Raw genomic sequence first — 20,293 nt, forward strand, 5'->3', positions numbered from 1 at the left:
TTAAGGGGTAAAGAAGCTTCTTTCAATAAAAGTTTACCTGCTGCAACTGTAGGCAGGAATATAAGTTCTGCTGAGGAAATGGTCTGTGAAAGGATGAGGATTCACATTGGAATTTTTAGAAATCCATCCAAATAAAAATTAGCGTATGAGGATTTTTATCAAGTACAAATGTTGTTTTGTACAACTTTTGTTATTTCTTGAGAAGTGCCCTGGAAAGTTTCTTTATGGATGCAAAAGTTCTGTAAATTATTTAATGTTCAGGGAAGAATTGAGAGATGGCCCTCCACATGGGAATAGGTTTTCATATTTTTGGACAAATAGTAAAATTGGACCAAGTAAAACAAGTCTAAAATTTTCCTTTTCCTTTAGAAACCTGTGGAAATTTCATGATTTAAAGGCACCCATTGCCATTTAATTATTATATATTTCTAACATTCCCAAAAGGCAAGACCTCTTTGAAGATAACGGTGTAATTTTGCTGAAGAACATAAGAGAAAACTTGTAGAGTTGTAAATTGCAAAATGTATAGTTATAAATTATATTATAAATTTGTATAGCTATAACTTGGATAGTTATAATTTAATCTGTAATTTAGTGTCATCTGAATAGATTTTGAAATATTTTTAAAAGATTTTATTCATTTATTTACACAGAAGAAAGAGAGCACAAGCAGGGGTATCAGCAGGCAGAGGCAGAGGGAGAAGCTGGCTCCCTACTGAGCAGGGATTCTGATGCAGGGCTTGATCCCAAGACCCTGGAGTCATGACCTGAGCTGAGGGCAGATGCTCAACCAGTTGAGGCACTCAGGTGAAATATTTTTAATCTAAGTTTAACAAAGCTGTTCATCCATCTAGAGAAGGAAAGTTGCAAAGTTATTATGTAGTTTTAAAAGAACATGAACTTAGACTTTCTTACAATATAGGTATTTGTTTATTCTTATTTTTATGAAATACTTGCCTTGAGGAAGACATTCCAAAGCTTATAGCTCACAAGAAGGTATGTTACTATTTAGCAAAAGATGATAAATACTGGTATCAATAGGGGCACCTGGGTGGCTCAGGGGTTGAGCATCTACCTTCGGTTCAGGTCGTGATCCCAGGGTCCTGTGATCGAGTTCCCACATCAGGCTTCCCACAGGGAGCCTGCTTCTCCCTCTGCCTGTCTCTGCCTCTCTCTGTCTCTCATGAATAAATAAATAAAATCTTTTAAAAATATATTGGTATCAATATCTGCTTATCTATCTATCTATCTATCTATCTATCTATCTATCTATCATCTATCTCTAGCATCTAAGTATCTATCCATAGTTTGAATAAAGAAAATGGTGTTCCTAGTGACATAGAATATAAGATGGAGGATATTTGGAAGACTGTAGGCAAATATGTGCTTCAAATGGAAGCAGTGATAGAGTGAGAAGACAGGATAATTCAGTCTTTTTATCTTACAGACATTTCTGATATTTTCTGCACATGTATTACTTTTGTAATCAGAAAAATAACTGAAATTAAAAATTTAAAATATGAACTAATTTACAAAGATTATTTAGACCCATATGAACAAGTGAAGATGTTTTAAAATGCTGTTTAGCTCACTAGAAGAACCATTTTTAAACAGTATGTGAATATGTATTTGAATAAAATAAAAATCTGCAAGTATATAAACCTGAATTTTAACACTGACCATCTCTCTGTCATGGAATTTTTAATGATACAGTGTATATTTCCTTGATAGTCTTCAATATCTTATTTGATTTTTAGTGAGCAATTGTACAATCAAAAAAAAGTTGAAGATAGCATGTCTTTTGTTAACCCACATATGCACTATGTAGCCATGTCTTTACATGAGGGTGAAATTTTTCATGGGCTGGAGAGTACTTCCTACTGTGACTGCTTTCCTGACCTACTGGGTTGTCAATACCTGGATGTTCAAGTCACAGAGCTACCTTCAATTAGGAGGTACCACTTATTCATATATCAATATTATCTCAGGAGAAAGAAAAAATAGAAAGGGGAATAGAGATAAATTTTTGTCAGTTTTCGAAGTGTAATTTATGTACAATAAACCATACAAATTCAAAGTATAGAGTTCATTGAGTTTTGAAAAATATATACCTCCATTTAACCACCACCAAATTTAAGATAGAGAACGTTTCCATCAACCTCAGAAGTTCCCTTTTGCCTCTATGCAGTCAATACTGCCTCTACACACCCTAGGCAAACAGTAATATGGTTTTGGTTATTATAGAGTAGTTTATATTTTCTAAAACTCTAAAAAAAGTCTAAAAATGTGGAATTAGTGAGTCATGTGGTAAAATTATGTTTACATTTCTAATGAAAAGCTCAAACATACAAACCACACCACTATATTTCATCCCTGGAAAACAATAGCAGCTAGAGAATGAACGTGTATATCTGCTTACTACTGATCCTTTTCTCAATTCAATTTGGCTACAGGTTTAATTCTAGTCTAGTCCAGACCTTCTCCTATGTATCACACTGGGTACAAGATAACTGCTTCTTCCTGTACATTTCCTGATTATAGATCCTGTTTCTACATCCTTTGCCTAATAACAGCAGAAGTTCCCACTGAAAGATAGACTATATTTTCTCATCCATTGATTATGAGTTTGTCCATTTTGTTGCATTGGCCAATGAGATGTGAGTGGTGGTGGCATGATCAGAGACCTGAAAAAGCACTTTGCATTTCAACCTTAATTCTTGCACTTTGGCATCACTGTGAGAATATGCCAAGACTAACATAACAGTGCATAAAAGACAAGTGCACCAGAGTCAGGCAATCCTAGGTTTCTGAAATGAGGCCTATCCAAATCAGCCAACAGCCAAACAACACACATCCATGCAAGTGAGCCCAGCCATAATTAGGAAAACTGCCCAGGTGAATCCAGACTAAAATGCACACCTGCAGACTCATATTCTAAATATTCTCATATTCTCATATTGATATATGTCACTGAGGTCTGTTGTTTTTTTTTAATATAGCATTATTATGGCAATAGATAAGGAATGTAATGCTAAAATTGATACACCCTAAAAAATGATACTAGAATTAGGTCTCTTAGGGTAATGTGAAGCTAAGATTAACAAAATGAATTTTAAATAAGGGAGATGAAGACCTCCCAACCACATCACTACATTCCATACTCAGATTAATAAAGTCAGAGAAAATTGGGCAGACCCGGTGGCCCAGCGGTTTAGCGCCGCCTTTGGCACAGGGTGTGATCCTGGGGACCCAGGATTGAGTCCCACGTCGGGCTCCCTGCATGGAGCCTACTTCTCCCTCTGCCTGTGTCTCTGCCTCTCTCTCTCCATGAATAAATAAATACAGTTTTTTTTACAATTTTTAATAATAATATAATAATAATAATAAAAGTCAGAGAAAATAGATGCAGTATAAAACACCTTATCTAGTGTTATGAGGAAACTAGTCTCATGACTGGGAAGTCCCAAAATGGGAACCCCGATTTTTCTGCATCCATAGCAGGTGAACGTATTCTATCAGTTATTACTCCTTTATGGACTAGGATTCTGGTCTTTCTTATAGAACACAGGTAGGAGGCCATAACCAGACTCAATATATTCCAATGAGAAGCATTTTAAACATTAAACCTCTCTCTCACAATTTAGCCCCCCAAAAAGTAGAAAATACAAACATGTGTTCAAGGCAGAACTGCAGCCAGCATTGCTAATTAGCAAGAAATTAGATCCTAGATCATCACTCAGCTACAACCACCATGCCTGTATGCAAACCTTCCTGAGTACACAGGAAGTTCCACCAGCCTTGGCTAAAGAGGAATATGTATTTAAGTTAAAGTATGATGTTGTTTTATGGTTGTGATTTTTGCCCAAAATATTTAATGTATATATTTCTGCAACTTAAAAAAATTTTACATAGGGGTACCTGGGTGGATAAGTGGTTGAGTGTCTGCCTTCAGCTCAGGTCATGATCCCAGGGTCCTGGGATCGAGTCTTGCATCAAGCTCCCCACAGGGAGTCTGCTTCTCCCTCTGCCTATGTCTCTGCATCTCTCTCTGTGTCTCTCATGAATAAATAAAATCTTTTAAAAAATTTTACAAGGACGCCTGGGTGGCTCAGTGGTTAAGCATCTGCTTTTGGCTCAGGGCATGATCCCGGATCCTGGGATCAAGTCCCACATCAGGCTCTCTGTGGAGAGCCTGCTTCTCCCTCTGCCTGTGTCTCTGACTCTCTGTGTCTCTCATGAATAAATAAATCCTAAACAAATAAAATAAATAAAAATAAATAAAAAATTTAACATAACATCACATGATTCTATATCACTTTATAGCATTCAACCTATATAGTTTTTATTATTCTTTTAATAGTTACTTGGTTATTATCATGTCACTACAATGCAGATCACCATAGAAAAATTATAAAATAGAGAACAGCTGGGGGGGAGGGGCAAGATGGCGGAAGAGCAGGGTCCCCAAATCGCCTGCCCCCACCAAATTACCTAGATAACCTTCAAACCATCCTGAAAATTTACGAATTCGGCCTGAGATGTAAAGAGAGACCAGCTGGAATGCTACAGTGAGAAGAGTTCGCGCTTCTATCAAGGTAGGAAGACGGGGAAAAGAAATAAAGGAACAAAAGGCCTCCAAGGGGGAGGGGCCCCGCGAGGAGCCGGGCTGAGGCCGGGGCGAGTGTCCCCAGGACAGGAGAGCCCCGTCCCGGAGGAGCAGGAGCTGCACCAACCTTCCCGGGGGAAAGGGGCCCGCAGGGAGTTGGAGCAGGACCCAGGAGGGCGGGGATGCCCTCGGGCTCCCGGGGACACTAACAGACACCTGCGAGCGCAGGGGAGTGCTCCGAGCTCCCTAAGGGCTGCAGCGCGCACGGCGGGACCCGGAGCAGCTCGGAGGGGCTCGGGCGGCGGCTCCGCGGAGGGGGCTGCGGGGCGGGAGCGCGAATCCAACAGCGCAGGCCCCGGAGCACAGGGCGCCGGGACACAGCCCAGGATCCGGGCTCCCCCTGGGACAGGCAGAGGCCGGGAGGGCCCAGGACAGCAAGGACGCTCCTGCCCCGAGCTGAGCACATCAGCGGCCCCGCCCCGGAGCCTCCAGGCCCTGCGGACAGAGAACCGAGAGCCCGAGCCCCGTAGTTCCTGCGGAGGCTGAATCCAGGCTTCCAGAGTTGCCATAGCAACTGCGGCTGATCCTCCTGGGGCCTCACGGGGTAAACAACCCCCGCTGAGCCCTGCAGCAGGCAGGGGCAGAGCAGCTCCCCCAAGTGCTAACACCTGAAAACCAGCACAGCAGGCCCCTCCCCCAGAAGACCAGCTAGACGGACCAGTGATACTCCCCCGTGTTCCAATACAACTTGTTTTTGGCCACTCTGCACTGAGCAAAATGACTAGAAGGAAAACCTCACCTCAAAAGAAAGAATCAGAAACAGCCCTCTCTCCCACACAGTTACAAAATCTGGATTACACTTCAATGTCAGAAAGCCAATTCAGAAGCACTATTCTACAGCTACTGGTGGCTCTAGAAAAAAGCATTAAGGACTCACGAGACTTCATGACTGCAGAATTTAGATCCAATCAGGCAGAAATTAAAAATCAATTGAATGAGATGCAATCCAAACTAGAAGTCCTAACGACGAGGGTTAACGAGGTGGAAGAACGAGTGAGTGACATAGAAGACAAGTTAATGGCAAAGAGGGAAACTGAGGAAAAAAGAGACAATCAATTAAGGGACCATGAAGACACATTAAGGCAAATAAATGACAGTCTAAGGAAGAAAAACCTACGTTTAATTGGGGTTCCCGAGGGCGCCGAAAGGGACAGAGGGCCAGAATATGTATTTGAACAAATCCTAGCTGAAAACTTTCCCAATCTGGGAAGGGAAACAGGCATTCAGATCCAGGAAATAGAGAGATCCCCCCCTAAAATCAATAAAAACCGTTCAACACCTCGACATTTAATAGTGAAGCTTGCAAATTCCAAAGATAAAGAGAAGATCCTTAAAGCAGCAAGAGACAAGAAGTCCCTGACTTTCATGGGGAGGAATATTAGGGTAACAGCAGACCTCTCCACAGAGACGTGGCAGGCCAGAAAGGGCTGGCAGGATATATTCAGGGTCCTAAATGAGAAGAACATGCAACCAAGAATACTTTATCCAGCAAGGCTCTCATTCAAAATGGAAGGAGAGATAAAGAGCTTCCAAGACAGGCAGGAACTGAAAGAATATGTGACCTCCAAACCAGCTCTGCAAGAAATTTTAAGGGGGACTCTTAAAACTCCCCTTTAAGAAGAAGTTCAGTGGAACAATCCACAAAAACAAGGACTAAATAGATATCATGATGACACTAAACTCATATCTGTCAATAGTAACTCTGAACGTGAATGGGCTTAATGACCCCATCAAAAGGCGCAGGGTTTCAGACTGGATAAAAAAGCAGGACCCATCTATTTGCTGTCTACAAGAGACTCATTTTAGACAGAAGGACACCTACAACCTGAAAATAAAAGGTTGGAGAACCATTTACCATTCAAATGGTTCTCAAAATATACCCTAAAAACTATAGAACACTTCTGAAAGAAATTGAGGAAGACACAAAGAGATGGAAAAATATTCCATGCTCATGGACTGGCAGAATTAATATTGTGAAAATGTCAATGTTACCCAGGGCAATTTACACGTATAATGCAATCCCTATCAAAATACCATGGACTTTTTTCAGAGACTAAGAACAAATTATTTTAAGATTTGTGTGGAATCAGAAAAGACCCCAAACAGCCAGGGGAATTTTAAAAAAGAAAACCATATCTGGGGGCATCACAATGCCAGATTTCAGGTTGTACTACAAAGCTGTGTTCATCAAGACAGTGTGGTACTGGCACAAAAACAGACATATAGATCAATGGAACAGAACAGAGAACCCAGAAGTGGACCCTGAACTTTATGCTCAACTAATATACGATAAAGGAGGAAAGACGATCCACTAGAAGAAAGACAGTCTCTTCAATAAATGGTGCTGGGAAAATTGGACATCCACATGCAGAAGAATGAAACTGGACCACTCTCTTGCACCATACACAAAGATAAACTCAAAATAGATGAAAGATCTAAATGTGAGACAAGATTCCATCAAAATCCCAGAGGAGAACTCAGGCAACACCCTTTTTGAACTTGGCCACAGTAACCGGAGAAGGACAAACAGTGTATGTTCTCATTCATTTGGGGAATATGAATAATAGTGAAAGGGAATATAAGGGAAGGGAGAAGAAATGTGTGAGAAATATCAGAAAGGGAGACAGAACATAAAGACTTCTAACTCTGGGAAATGAACTAGGGGTGGTGGAGGGGGAGGAGGGTGGGGGGTGGGGGTGAATGGGTGACGGGCACTGAGGGGTACACTTGACGGGATGAGCACTGGGTGTTATTCTGTATGTTGGTAAATTGAACACCAATAAAAATTAATTTATAAAAAAATAAAAATAAAATAAATAAATGAAAAAAAAAGAAAAGAAACAGAGTTCACAGGGTCAAATCAGAAATGTAAGAGCTGAAAGATTTAAACAGGCATTATACCAACTGCTTACTAAAGCATAGATAATACAAAGGAAACAACAATAAGTACTTTGAATAGCATGCCTTTCTTAATAAATAGGAAAAAACACAATAAATAGGAAACATAATTCATAAATAGGAAAGAAAACTATTACATTGACAAAATCACAATAAAAATGCAACCACTGAAACTAAAAGCTTTAAGGCACTTGTACTTTATGCATACAGTAATGAAGAGCCATTCACAGATTTTAATTAGTTATGTAATAAGTTGAAATTTTTCCTTTATAGCTATAATTTTCCCAAGTGGTGTTCAGATAACTAGGAGGTGTGCAAATGATCCACTGGAGTCCAGGGGGGGAAATGCATTAGTATTTCTATTATATTCATTGTGTCTCACAATTCATTTCCTTCAAAATTTGCACATTCATAACTTCCCCAAATGTCCTTAATATATGAAGATATATTATAAACGAAGATACATCTTTTAGAGGTACTGCAAAATATTTGATGGAGAGCAATGCATAGTCAAACCATTTTACTACTTTGGCTTTACAGAATCTGAGATGGCAGAGCCCTCAACACTACGGGGTGTCATCTGAGGACACAGAAACAAGGGAGGAAATGGACTAACTAGTGACTCAGCCTCTTTAGCCTGTTCTCAGCAGTGGCAGTACACCTGGGAGAAATCAGCCTTTATATTTGCAAGCATATATTTGTTCTCCCCCCCCCAATACTGTTACTTATACACACACACTCATGGTGATGGGAGACACCCAAATTATCTTATTTTGATGCAAGTATCACATACTTTCTGCCTGTAAACATCCAAGTTAAATGTTTTTTCTCCCAGGGTAAGATAACATAGTTCAGGTGTCATAGAAACCAAAAAGTGCATTATGTTTCTGTGGTTGACATTAGTTTTCTATGGCAACTGGATAGGGCAAATTCATCTTCAGAATGAAGGCTCAGACACTTGAGCCTCCCAATCCAATAAATGAATGACTAAATATTAGAGGAAACACCAGAAACTTATTCCTGGGATATGCATTGGAGGGAAAATATTTCTATACAATGGTTTAGGGAATCAGATTAAATAGAAAAGTTGACAAGCTTTCCTAACAAGCACATATCTGTGTTCCGGCCCTAACTCAGCGTAATTTTACTAGATGTTTATAATATATGCTGGGTCTAAAGGAGATCTCAGAGGTGACCCAGTCCTAATCCCGCTCGCATTTTTACATGGCACCTAATGATGCAAATTCTCAATAAGAGGGGAAATCTAGGCATATCAGAGACATTTTCATATCCCTAAATTAAGTGCCTCAGGTGTGAATTACTTGGCAGAAGAGATCAGAATACTTCTACCTGCAACTAAAACCCTCACTCATAAACACACAATCAAGGGTTACTTGGAACTCCAAATACCAAAAGCTGTTTTACAGATGTTCCTGTCAGCACATACCTTTGCCAAAGATCTCTGCCTCTGGGGAATTTGTAGTGCATCTCAGTCATCATAGAAATTAGATTGTCACATAAATCATAAGATTAACTTCTCCATCCTCTGGCACCCTAAATTATCTTTAGAGCCAGAGCCTAAAACCATAATCCTGTCACTCAAAATATCCATATGCTTAGGGGCACTTGGGTGGCTTAGTCGGTACAGCAGCCAATTCTTGATTTCAGCTCAGGTCATGATCTCAGGGTCCTGGGATTGAGCCCCGTGTCAGGCTCCCTATTCAGCAGGGAGTCTACTTGAGGATTCTCCATCTCCCTCTGCCCTGCTACTGCTCATGCTCTCTCTCTAAAATAAATAAATTTTTAAAATATCCATATGCTTTAAAGAAAAGAAATATTTACAGGATTTGTCATTATATTAAGTTAGGTCATGACAAAAAAACCTGACAAATCAAAGCTGCCACAAAAGGAGGAATAACAAGGATGTCTGGATGGCTCAGTTGCTTAGGCATCTGACATGATTCTGGCTCAGGTCATGATCTCAGAATCATGGGGTTGAGCCCCACTTTGGGCTCTGTGCTCAGCACGGAGTCTACTTGAGATTCTCTTCCTCTCCCTCCACCCCTTCCCCTGCTCCTGTATTGTCTGTCTGTCTGTCTCTCTCTCTCTCAAATAAATAAATATTTTAAAGGAGGAACAACAATAAACAATGGTATATTCAGAAATTAAATTCTATGTATCTATTATAAAATGAGGGCAATTTATTAATCATGAGAAACACAGAGAGAGAGGCTGAGACACAGGCAGAGGGAGAAGCAAGCTCCACACAGGGACCCCAATGTGGGACTCAATCCTGAGACTCCGGATCACGCCCTGAGCCAAAGGCAGACACTCAACTGCTGAGCCACCCAGGCGTCCCAAAAAATGAGGGCAATTTAAATGTGCTAACATAGAAAAATAAAATCAAGTTACAGTTACTGTTGAAAACAGTATGGAGATTCCTCAAAAAATCAAAAATAGAAATAACGTATGATCCAATAGTTCCACTACTGGGTAGTTACCCAAAGAAAATGAAAACATTAATTTGAAAAGATAAATGAACCTATATGTTGATTGCAGCATTATTTACAATAGCCAAAATATGGAGGTAAGCTCAGTGTCTATTAATAGATGAATGGATTAAAATTTGGTATATATATTGGAATGGAATAGTATGGAATTGAGTGGAATATTACACAACCATAAAAATGATTAGATCATGCCTTTTGCAACAAACATGGAGGGACCTACAGGGCATTACACTAAGTGCAGTAAGTCGTATTGAGAAAAAATACCCTATGATTTCACTCATATGTGGAATCAAAAACAAACAAATAAACAAACAAGCAACAGCAAACAAAAAGCCAAAGGGGTGGAAGGGAGCAAAATGGGGGAAAGGGAGCGGGAGGTACAGACTTCCACTTATGGAATGAATGAGTCATGGGAATAAAAGGTACAACATAGATAATATAGTCAATAGTATTGTGGTAGCATTGTATGGTGACATAGACATATGGTAGCCACACTTGGGAGCACAGCATAATTATAGAGAAGTTGAATCACTATGTTGTACACCTGAAACTAATGTAACATTGTGTGACTATACTCAAATAGAAATTTTTTTAAAAATCAAGTTACAGTCTCCACACCTGGATGGCTGAGATGATTAAGCATCTGCCTTTGGCTCAGGTCATGATCCCAGGGTCCTGGGATTGAGCCCTGCGTCCAGCTCCTTGCTCATCAGAGAGTATGCTTCTCCCTCTCCCTTTACTTCTGCCCCTGCCATCAGGCACACACACACACACACACTCTCTCTCTCTCAAATAAATAAATAAAATATTTTAAATTTTTTGAGAAATTGAATTACAGAAATAAGTTATAAAATGCATGAAGCATTATAAAACACATTGTAAAAGATGCTGTACATTTCTTCTTAAAACATAATTATTGGTAAATGCACAGATAAAAGCATTTAAAGGGTATATACTAAACTATTGAAATAGTTGCATATGAAGGCAGGAGAGTAGCACTATAGGAGGTTTAGTGCAATGAAACTTGAGAATTCCTTTAATTTTAAATATTTCACAAGGAAAACCAATTGATGTTTTATGAATGCTACTAAATATTACAGGCATACCTCATTTTATTGCGTTTGGCTCTATTGCATTTTACAGATTCTATATTTTATATAAAGTGAAGATTTGTGGCAACTCTGTATCAAGCAAATCTATTGTTGCCACTTATCCAAGAGTATTGGCTCACTTTGTGTCTTTGTCACATTTTGGTAATTCTCACAATATTTCAAGCTTATTCATTATTATATTTGTTATGGTGATCTGTGATCAGTGATTATGACTCACTGAAAGCTCAGATGATTAGCATTTTTAGCAGTATTGTTTAATTAAGGCATGTACAGGCAGCCTGGGTGGCTCAGCGGTTTAGCACCACCTTCAGCCCAGGACCTGATCCTGGAGACCTGGAATCGAGTCCCGCATCAGGCTCCCTGCATGGAGCCTGCTTCTCCCTCTGCCCATGTCTCTCTCTCTCTCTCTTTCTCTCTGTGTGTGTCTCTCATGAATAAATAAATAAAATCTTAAAAGGCATGTACATTTTTTAGACATAATGCTAATGCACACAATAGAGTGCAGTATAGTGTAAACAACTTTTATAAGCACTGAGAAAAAATTCATTTGACTTGCTTTATTGTAATATTTGCTTTATTGCAATGATCTGAAACTGAACCTCCAATATCTCCAAGGTATGCCTGTACTCTTTTGTCTTTTTTATAAACAACAGAAATTTACTTCTCACAGTGTTGGAGGCTGGGAAGCCAAGATCATGGCACTAGCAGCTTTAGTGTCTGAGGAGAGCCTGCTGCTTCATTGACAGCCATCTTCTCACTGTAACTTCACATGGCAGAAGGGGTATGCCTGTACTTTTAAAAGCACTATACGAAGACCAGAAAAAATAAATCTGGCATCTGTGAAAGAAAGAACCAAACAAGTGTAGTGATTTTAATATCAGATAAAATAACATTCAAGGGGAATAGATTTAAATGGACTTACAGGACTATTTTAAAATATAAAAGGAACTACTCATAACAAATTTTTATGCACCCCCCAAAATTTTACTTTATACACAGAATCTGCTAGAACTACAACAAATTAAAAATCCATGCATATGTAAGAAAGTAAAACACCACTCTTAAAAGTGAATTGGTTAATACATACATTTTGGAGAGCCAGATAGTGGACTGAGGTTGAACTGTGTCCCCCAAAATGATAACCCATGCTGCCTGCAAGTGTAACTTTACTTAAAAGTGGGGTCTTTGCAGATATAATCAAGTTAATCAAGTTGAGATGATTAGAGTGGGCCATAGTCTAATATAACTGGTGTTCTCATAAGAGGAGGAGGATCACCTGGGTGGCACAGTTAGATAAGCATCCAACTCTTAGTTTCAGCTTGAGTATTGGTCTCAGGGTCATGAAATTGGGTGCTGCTTTGGGCTCTGTGCTCAGTGCGGAGTCTGCTTGAGTCTCTCTCCCTCTCCCTCCCCCCTACTCATGTGCTCTTGCTCTCTCTCTCTCTCTCTCTATCTCTCTATCTCTCAAAAATAGATACATAAATCTTTAAAAAAGAGGAGGAGTTAGAGAACAGAGAAACATTCAGGAAGAATGCCAGGTGACCATGGAGGCAGAAATGAGAGTTGTGCTGCACAAACCAAAGAATGCCTGGTGCTGTCAGAAGCCAGAAAAAGCAAGAAAGGATTTTCCTCTGGAGCCTTGAGAAGGAGCATAGCCCTACTAACACATTAATTTCAGACTTCTAGCCACTAGAGCTGAGAGACAATAAATTTCTGGTTTTAACCCACTCAGTTTGTGGTTTCAGTGGTTCTGGAAAACAAATACAATGCTCTCTACCAAAGTGAGAAAGTTCCTTCTATTTCACTTTTTCTGAGAGTTTTATTTCTCATCATGAAAATTTTTTGTTTCTTTCATCATTGATTGATAGGATCACATAATCTTCACTTTTTAGCCTGTTAGTATGATGGATTAAAATGGCAAATTTTTAAATATCAAACCAACATTGCATCTCTGGAATAAACCCCATCGTGTATGATTATTTTTCTACATTGCTAAATTACATATGCTAACATTTTATAAAGAATTTTCATCAGTATTCATATTGGATATTGGTATATAGTTTTCTTTTTTGCATGCTGTCATTGGCTTTCCTATTAGTATAATATTAGCTTCATAAAATAAATTGAGAAGTGTTCCCTCCACTTCTATTTTTTGGAAGAGATTGTATATAATTTGTATTAATTCTTCTTTAAACATTTAGCAGAATTCTCCAATGAAATTGTCTTGGCCTGGAGGTTTCTTTTTTGGGAGGCTTTTATTTTTTTTAAATATTTATTTACTTACTTATGATAGACATAGACATAGACAGAGAGAGAGGCAGAGACACATGAGGAGGGAGAAGCAGGCTCGGTGCCAGGAGCCCGACGTGGGACTCAATCCCGGGATTTCAAGATCGCGCCCTGGGCCAAAGGCAGGCGCCAAACCGCTGAGCCACCCAGGGATCCCCTGGGAGGCGTTTAAAATAGACTCTATTTGTTGTGATGAGCACTGGGTGTTAAATGGAACTGTTGAATCACCATATTGTACATCTGAAACTAATATTACACTGAATGTTAACTAACTGGAATTGAAATAAAAATTGGGAAAAATAAAAAAAATAGTAAAGTTATTTCAATTCCAGTTAGCTAACATACAGTGTAATATTAGTTTCAGATGCACAATATAGTGATTCAATACTTCCATACAACACCCTGTGCTCATCACAAGTGCACTCCTTCATACTCACCACCTATTTAACCCATTTCCCCCACCCACCTCCATTCCTGTAACACTCAGTTTGTTCTCTATAGTTTTTTTTAATAAATTAATTTTTATTGGTGTTCAATTTACCAACATACAGAATAACACCCAGTGCTCATCCTGTCAAGTGTCCCGTCAGTGCCCGTCACCCATTCACCCCCACCCCCCGCCCTCCTCGCCTTCCACCACCCCTAGTTCGTTTCCCAGAGTTAGGAGTCTTTATGTTCTGTCTCCCTTTCTGATATTTCCCACACATTTCTTCTCCCTTCCCTTATATTCCCTTTCACTATTATTCATATTCCCCAAATGAATGAGAACATACACTGTCCTTCCCCGATTGACTTACTTCACTCAGCATAATACCCTCCAGTTCCATCCACGTTGAAGCAAATGGTGGGTATTTGTCGTTTCTAATGGCTGAGTAATATTCCATTGTATACATAAACCACATCTTCTTTATCCATTCATCTTTCGATGGACACCGAGGCTCCTTCCACAGTTTGGCTATTGTGGACATGGCTGCTAGAAACATCGGGGTGCAGGTGTCCCGGCATTTCATTGCATCTGAATCTTTGGGATAAATCCCCAACAGTGCAATTGCTGGGTCGTAGGGCAGGTCTATTTTTAACTCTTTGAGGAACCTCCACACAGTTTTCCAGAGTAGCTGCACCAGTTCCCATTCCCACCAACACTGCAAGAGGGTTCCCTTTTCTCCACATCCTCTCCAACATTTGTGGTTTTCTGCCTTGTTAATTTTCCCCATTCTCACTGGGGTGAGGTGGTATCTCATTGTGGTTTTGATTTGTATTTCCCTGATGGCAAGTGATGCAGAGCATTTTCTCATGTGCATGTTGGCCATGTCTATGTCTTCCTCTGTGAGATTTCTCTTCATGTCTTTTGCCCATTTCGTGATTGGATTGTTTGTTTCTTTGGTGTTGAGTTTAAGAAGTTCTTTATAGATCTTGGAAACTAGCCCTTTATCTGATACGTCATTTGCAAATATCTTCTCCCATTCTGTAGGTTGTCTTTTAGTTTTGTTGACTGTATCCTTTGCTGTGCAAAAGCTTCTTATCTTGATGAAGTCCCAATAGTTCATTTTTCCTTTTGTTTCTTTTGCCTTTGTGGATGTATCTTGCAAGAAGTTACTGTGGCTGAGTTCAAAAAGGGTGTTGCCTGTGTTCTCCTCTAGGATTTTGATGGAATCTTGTCTCACATTTAGATCTTTCATCACTTTGAGTTTATCTTTGTGTATTGTGAAAGTGAGTGGTCTAGTTTCATTCTTCTGCATGTGGATGTCCAATTTTCCCAGCACCATTTATTGAAGAGACTGTCTTTCTTCCAGTGGATAGCCTTTCCTCCTTTATCAAATATTAGTAGACCATAAAGTTCAGGGTCCACTTCTGGGTTCTCTATTCTGTTCCCTTGATCTATGTGTCTGTTTTTGTGCCAGTACCACACTGTCTTGATGACCAGAGCTTTGTAGTACAACCTGAAATCTGGCATTGAGATGCCCCCAGCTATGGTTTTCTTTTTTAAAATTCCCCTGGCTATTCGGGGTCTTTTCTGATTCCACACAAATCTTAAAATAATCTGTTCTAACTCTCCGAAGAAAGTCCATGGTATTTTGATAGGGATTGCATTAAACGTGTAAATTGCCCTGGGTAACATTGACATTTTCACAATATTAATTCTGCCAATCCATGAGCATGGAATATTTTTCCATCTCTTTGTGTCTTCCTCAATTTCTTTCAGAAGTGTTCTATAGGTTTTAGGGTATAGATCCTTTACCTCTTTGGTTAGGTTTATTCCTATGTATCTTATGCTTTTGGGTGCCATTGTAAATGGGATTGACTCCTTAATTTCTCTTTCTTCAGTCTCATTGTGAGTGTATAGAAATGCCATTGATTTCTGGGCATTGATTTTGTATCCTGCCACGCTGCCAAATTGCTGTATGAGTTCTAGCAATCTTGGGGTGGAGGCTTTTGGGTTTTCTACGTAGAGTATCATGTCATCGGCGAAGAGGGACAGTTTGACTTCTTCTTTGCCAATTTGAATGCCTTTAATGTCTTTTTGTTGTCTGATTGCTGAGGCTAGGACTTCCAGTACTATGTTGAATAGCAGTGGTGAGAGTGGACATCCCTGTCTTCTTCCTGATCTTAGGAGAAAGGCTCCCAGTGCTTCCCCGTTTAGAATGATATTTGCTGTGGGCTTTTCGTAGGTGGCTTTTAAGATGTCAAGGAATGTTCCCTTTATCCCTACCCTCTGAAGAGTGTTGATCAGGAATGGATGCTGTATTTTGTCAAATGCTTTCTCTGCATCTAATGAGAGGATCATATGGTTCTTGGTTTTTCTCTTGCTGATATGATGAATCATATTGATTGTTTTATGAGTGTTGAACCAGCCATGTGTCCCGGATAAATCCTACTTGGTCATGGTGAATAATTTTCTTAATGTACTGTTGGATCCTATTGGCCAGTATCTTGTTGAGAATTTTTGCATCCATGTTCATCAGGGATATTGGAGCTTTCTCCAGAATAGACCACATACTGGGTCACAAATCGGATCTGAACCAATACCAAAAGATTGGTATCGTCCCCTGCATATTCTCAGACCATAATGCCTTGAAATTAGAACTAAATCACAACAAGAATTTTGGAAGGACCTCAAACACGTGGAGCTTAAGGACCATCCTGCTAGAAGATGAAAGGGTCAACCAGGAAATTAAGGAAGAATTAAAAAGATTCATGGAAACTAATGAGAATGAAGATACAACTGTTCAAAATCTTTGGGATGCAGCAAAAGGAGTCCTAAGGGGGAAATACATCGCAATACAAGCATCCATTCAAAAACTGGAAAGAACTAAAATACAAAAGCTAACCTTACACCTAAAGGAACTAGAGAAAAAACAGCAGATAGATCCTACACCCAGCAGAAGAAGAGAGTTAATAAAGATTCGAGCAGAACTCAACGAAATTGAGACCAGAAGAACTGTGGAACAGATCAACAAAACCAGGAGTTGGTTCTTTGAAAGAATTAATAAGATAGATAAACCATTAGCCAGCCTTATTAAAAAGAAGAGAGAGAAGACTCAAATTAATAAAATCATGAATGAGAAAGGAGAGATCACTACCAACACCAAGGAAATACAAACGATTTTAAAAACATATTATGAACAGCTCTACGCCAATAAATTAGGCAATCTAGAAGAAAAGGACGCATTCCTAGAAAAGGCCACAAACTACCAAAACTGGAACAGGAAGAAATAGAAAACCTGAACAGGCCAATAACCACGGAGGAAATTGAAGCAGTCATCAAAAACCTCCCAAGACACAAAAGTCCAGAGCCAGTTGGCTTCCCAGGGGAATTCTATCAAATGTTTAACGAAGAAACCATACCTATTCTACTAAAGGTGTTTGGAAAGATAGAAAGAGATGGAGTATTTCCAAATTCATTCTATGAGGCCAGCATCACCTTAATTCCAAAACCAGACAAAGACCCCACCAAAAAGGAGAATTACAGACCAATATCCCTGTAGTTTTTATTTTTATTTCCCTGCTGATGAGTAATGTTGAGCACCTTTCCATGTGTCTGTTAGCCATTTATGTCTTTCTTGAAAGAATGTCTCCTCTCATTTTTAACTGGATTGTTTTTTTGGATGTTCAGTTGTTGTATAAGTTCTTTATGTATTTTGAATACTAACCCTTTATCAGAAATGTCATTTGCAAATATCTTCTTCCATTCAATAGATTGCCTTTTAGTTTTGTTGATTGCTTCCTTCACTGTGCAAAAGCTTTTTATCTTGCTGAAGTCTTAATAGTGTGTTTTTCCTTTTGTTTCCTTGCCTCAGGAAATATATCTAGAAAGAAGTCGTTACAGCCGATGTAGAGGGTCTGCCTGTGTTCTCCTCTAGGATTTTAATGACTTCAGGTCTCTCATTTAGTTTTTTAACCCATTTTAAAGTTATTTTTGTGTATGGTGCAAGAAAGTGGTCCATTTTCATTATTTTGCATGTTGCTGCCCAGTTTTCCCAACAGCACTTGTTGAAGAGTTGGCTTTTTTCCATTGAATATTCTTTCCTGTTTTGCCAAAGTTTAGTTGACCCTATAGTTGTGGATCCATTTCTGGGTTTTCTATTATGTTCTATTGATCTATGTGTCTCTTTTTGTGCCTGTACCATACTATCTTGATGACTACAGCTTTATAATATAACTTGAAGTCTGGAATTGTGATGCATCCAGCTTTGCTTTGCTTTTTCAGGAATGCTTTTTCTATTCAAGGTCTTTCATGGTTCCATACAAATTTTAGGGTTGTTTGTTCTAGCTCTGGGAAAAATGCTGGTGGTATTTCGATAGGGATTGCATTAAATGTGTAGATTGCTTTGGATAGTATAGACATTTTAACAATGTTTATTCTTCCAATCCATGAGCATTGAATGTTTTTTCCATTTATTTGTGTCTTCTTCAATTTCTTTCATGAGTGTTCTGTAGTTCTCAGAGTACAGATCATTTACCTCTTTGATTAGGTTTATCTCTAGGTATTATATGGTTTTTGGTGCAATTGTAAAAGGGATCAATTCTTTGATTTCTCTTTCTGCTGCTTCATTATTGTATAGAAATGCAAGAGATTTCTGTATGTTGATTTTGTATCCTGTACTTTGCTGGATTTGTGTATCAGTTCTAACAATTTTGGTGGAGTCTTTTGGGTTTTCTAAGTAGAGTATCATGTCTTCTGCATATAGTGAAAGCTTGACTTCTTTCTGCCAATTTGGTTGCCTTTTGTTTCTTTTTGTTTTCTGATTGCCAACGCTGGGATTTCTAGTACTAAGATAAATAACAATGGTGAGAGTTGACATCACTGTCTTATTCCTGACTGTAGAGGTAAAGCTCTCAGTTTTTCCCCTACTGAGAATATCAGCTGTGGATTTTTCATATATGGCCTTTATGATGTTGAGGTATGTTCTAACTGTACTTTGTTGAAGGTTTTTATCATGAATGGATGTTGTACTTTGTCAAATGTTTTTTCTGCATCTATTGAAAGGATCATATGGTTCTTATCCTTTCTATTATTAATGTGGCATATATCACATTGATTGATTTGCAAATATTGAACCACCCTTACAACCCAGGAATAAATCCTACTTGATTGTAGTAAGTGATTCTTTTAAAATGTTGTTGGATTCAATTTGCTAGTACTTGGTGGAGAATTTTTGCCTCCATGTTCATCAGGGATATTGGCCTATGGTGCTCTTTTTTAGTGGCGTCTTTGTCTTGCTTGGAATCAAGGTAATGCTGACCTCATAGAATGAATTTGGAAGTTTTCCTTCCATTTCTATTTTTCTGGAATAATTTGTGAACAATAGGTATTAATTCTTTTTTAATGATTTGGTAGAATTCACCTGTGAAGACATCTGGACCTGGACTTTTGTTTGTTAGGAGTTTTTGGATTACTGATTCAATTTCTCTGCTGATTATTGGACTATTTAAATTTTCTATTTCTTCTGGTTTCAGTTTTGGTAGTTCATTTATTTCTAGGAATGTATCCATTTCTTCCAGTTTGCCAAATTTGTTGGCATATAATTTTTCATAATATTCTTTTATAAATGTTAATTTTTCTGTGGCGTTGGTTGTTATTTCTCCTCTTTCATTTGCAGTTTTACTTATTTGGGTCCTTTATTCTTTTTTTAATAAGTCTAACTAGACTTATTGACTAGAGGTTTATCAGGGCTTTGTCCCAAAGTACCAGCTCCTGGTTTCATTGATCTGTTCTACTGTTTTTAGTTTCTATATCATTTATTTCTTCTCCAATCTTTATTATTCCCTTTCTTCTGCTCCTTTAGGCTTCATTTGTTGTTATTTTTCTAGCTCCCTATTTTTGACTTTTTTTAAATTTTTTTTTATTGGAGTTCAATTTGCCAACATATAGCATAACAATAGCTCCCTAGTTGTAAGTTTTGGTTGTTTATTTGATTTTTCTTGCTTCCTGAGGTAGGCCTGTATTGCTATATACTTCCCTCTTAGGGCTGGTTTTGCTGCATCCTAAAGTTTTTGACCATCGTGTTTTCAAAAATACAGAATGCTTCACAAATTTTCATGTGATCCTTGCACAGGGACTATGCTAATCTTATCTGTATTGTTAAAGAAAAAAAGGAAAATAGACTTTAAGAATGGCTGTACATTTACTTTAAAGTTGTGAAGGGTTGTGCAGAGTTCCCATGTATCCCTTCACATGGTTTCTCTGATCATTAACAGCTTATGTTATTAACGTACATTCTTTGTAATTAATGAACTAATATTAATACTTTTTTAACTAAAGTACACAGCTTATTAAAATTTCCTTGATTTTTACCTGATGTGTTTCTGCTCCAGGA

The 20,293-nt window shown here is 38.6% G+C and overlaps 1 pseudogene; it reads right to left on the bottom strand.

Moving 5' to 3' along the window:
* Positions 1-19,987: 19,987 nt before the first annotated feature.
* On the bottom strand, positions 19,988-20,085 carry LOC129518950 (U6 spliceosomal RNA; annotated as a pseudogene).
* Between the last annotated feature and the right edge of the window lie 208 nt (positions 20,086-20,293).

This window comes from Nyctereutes procyonoides, unplaced genomic scaffold, assembly GCF_905146905.1.
Source record: "Nyctereutes procyonoides isolate TBG_1078 unplaced genomic scaffold, NYPRO_anot_genome, whole genome shotgun sequence".
In the NCBI taxonomy this organism is placed as follows: domain Eukaryota; kingdom Metazoa; phylum Chordata; class Mammalia; order Carnivora; family Canidae; genus Nyctereutes; species Nyctereutes procyonoides.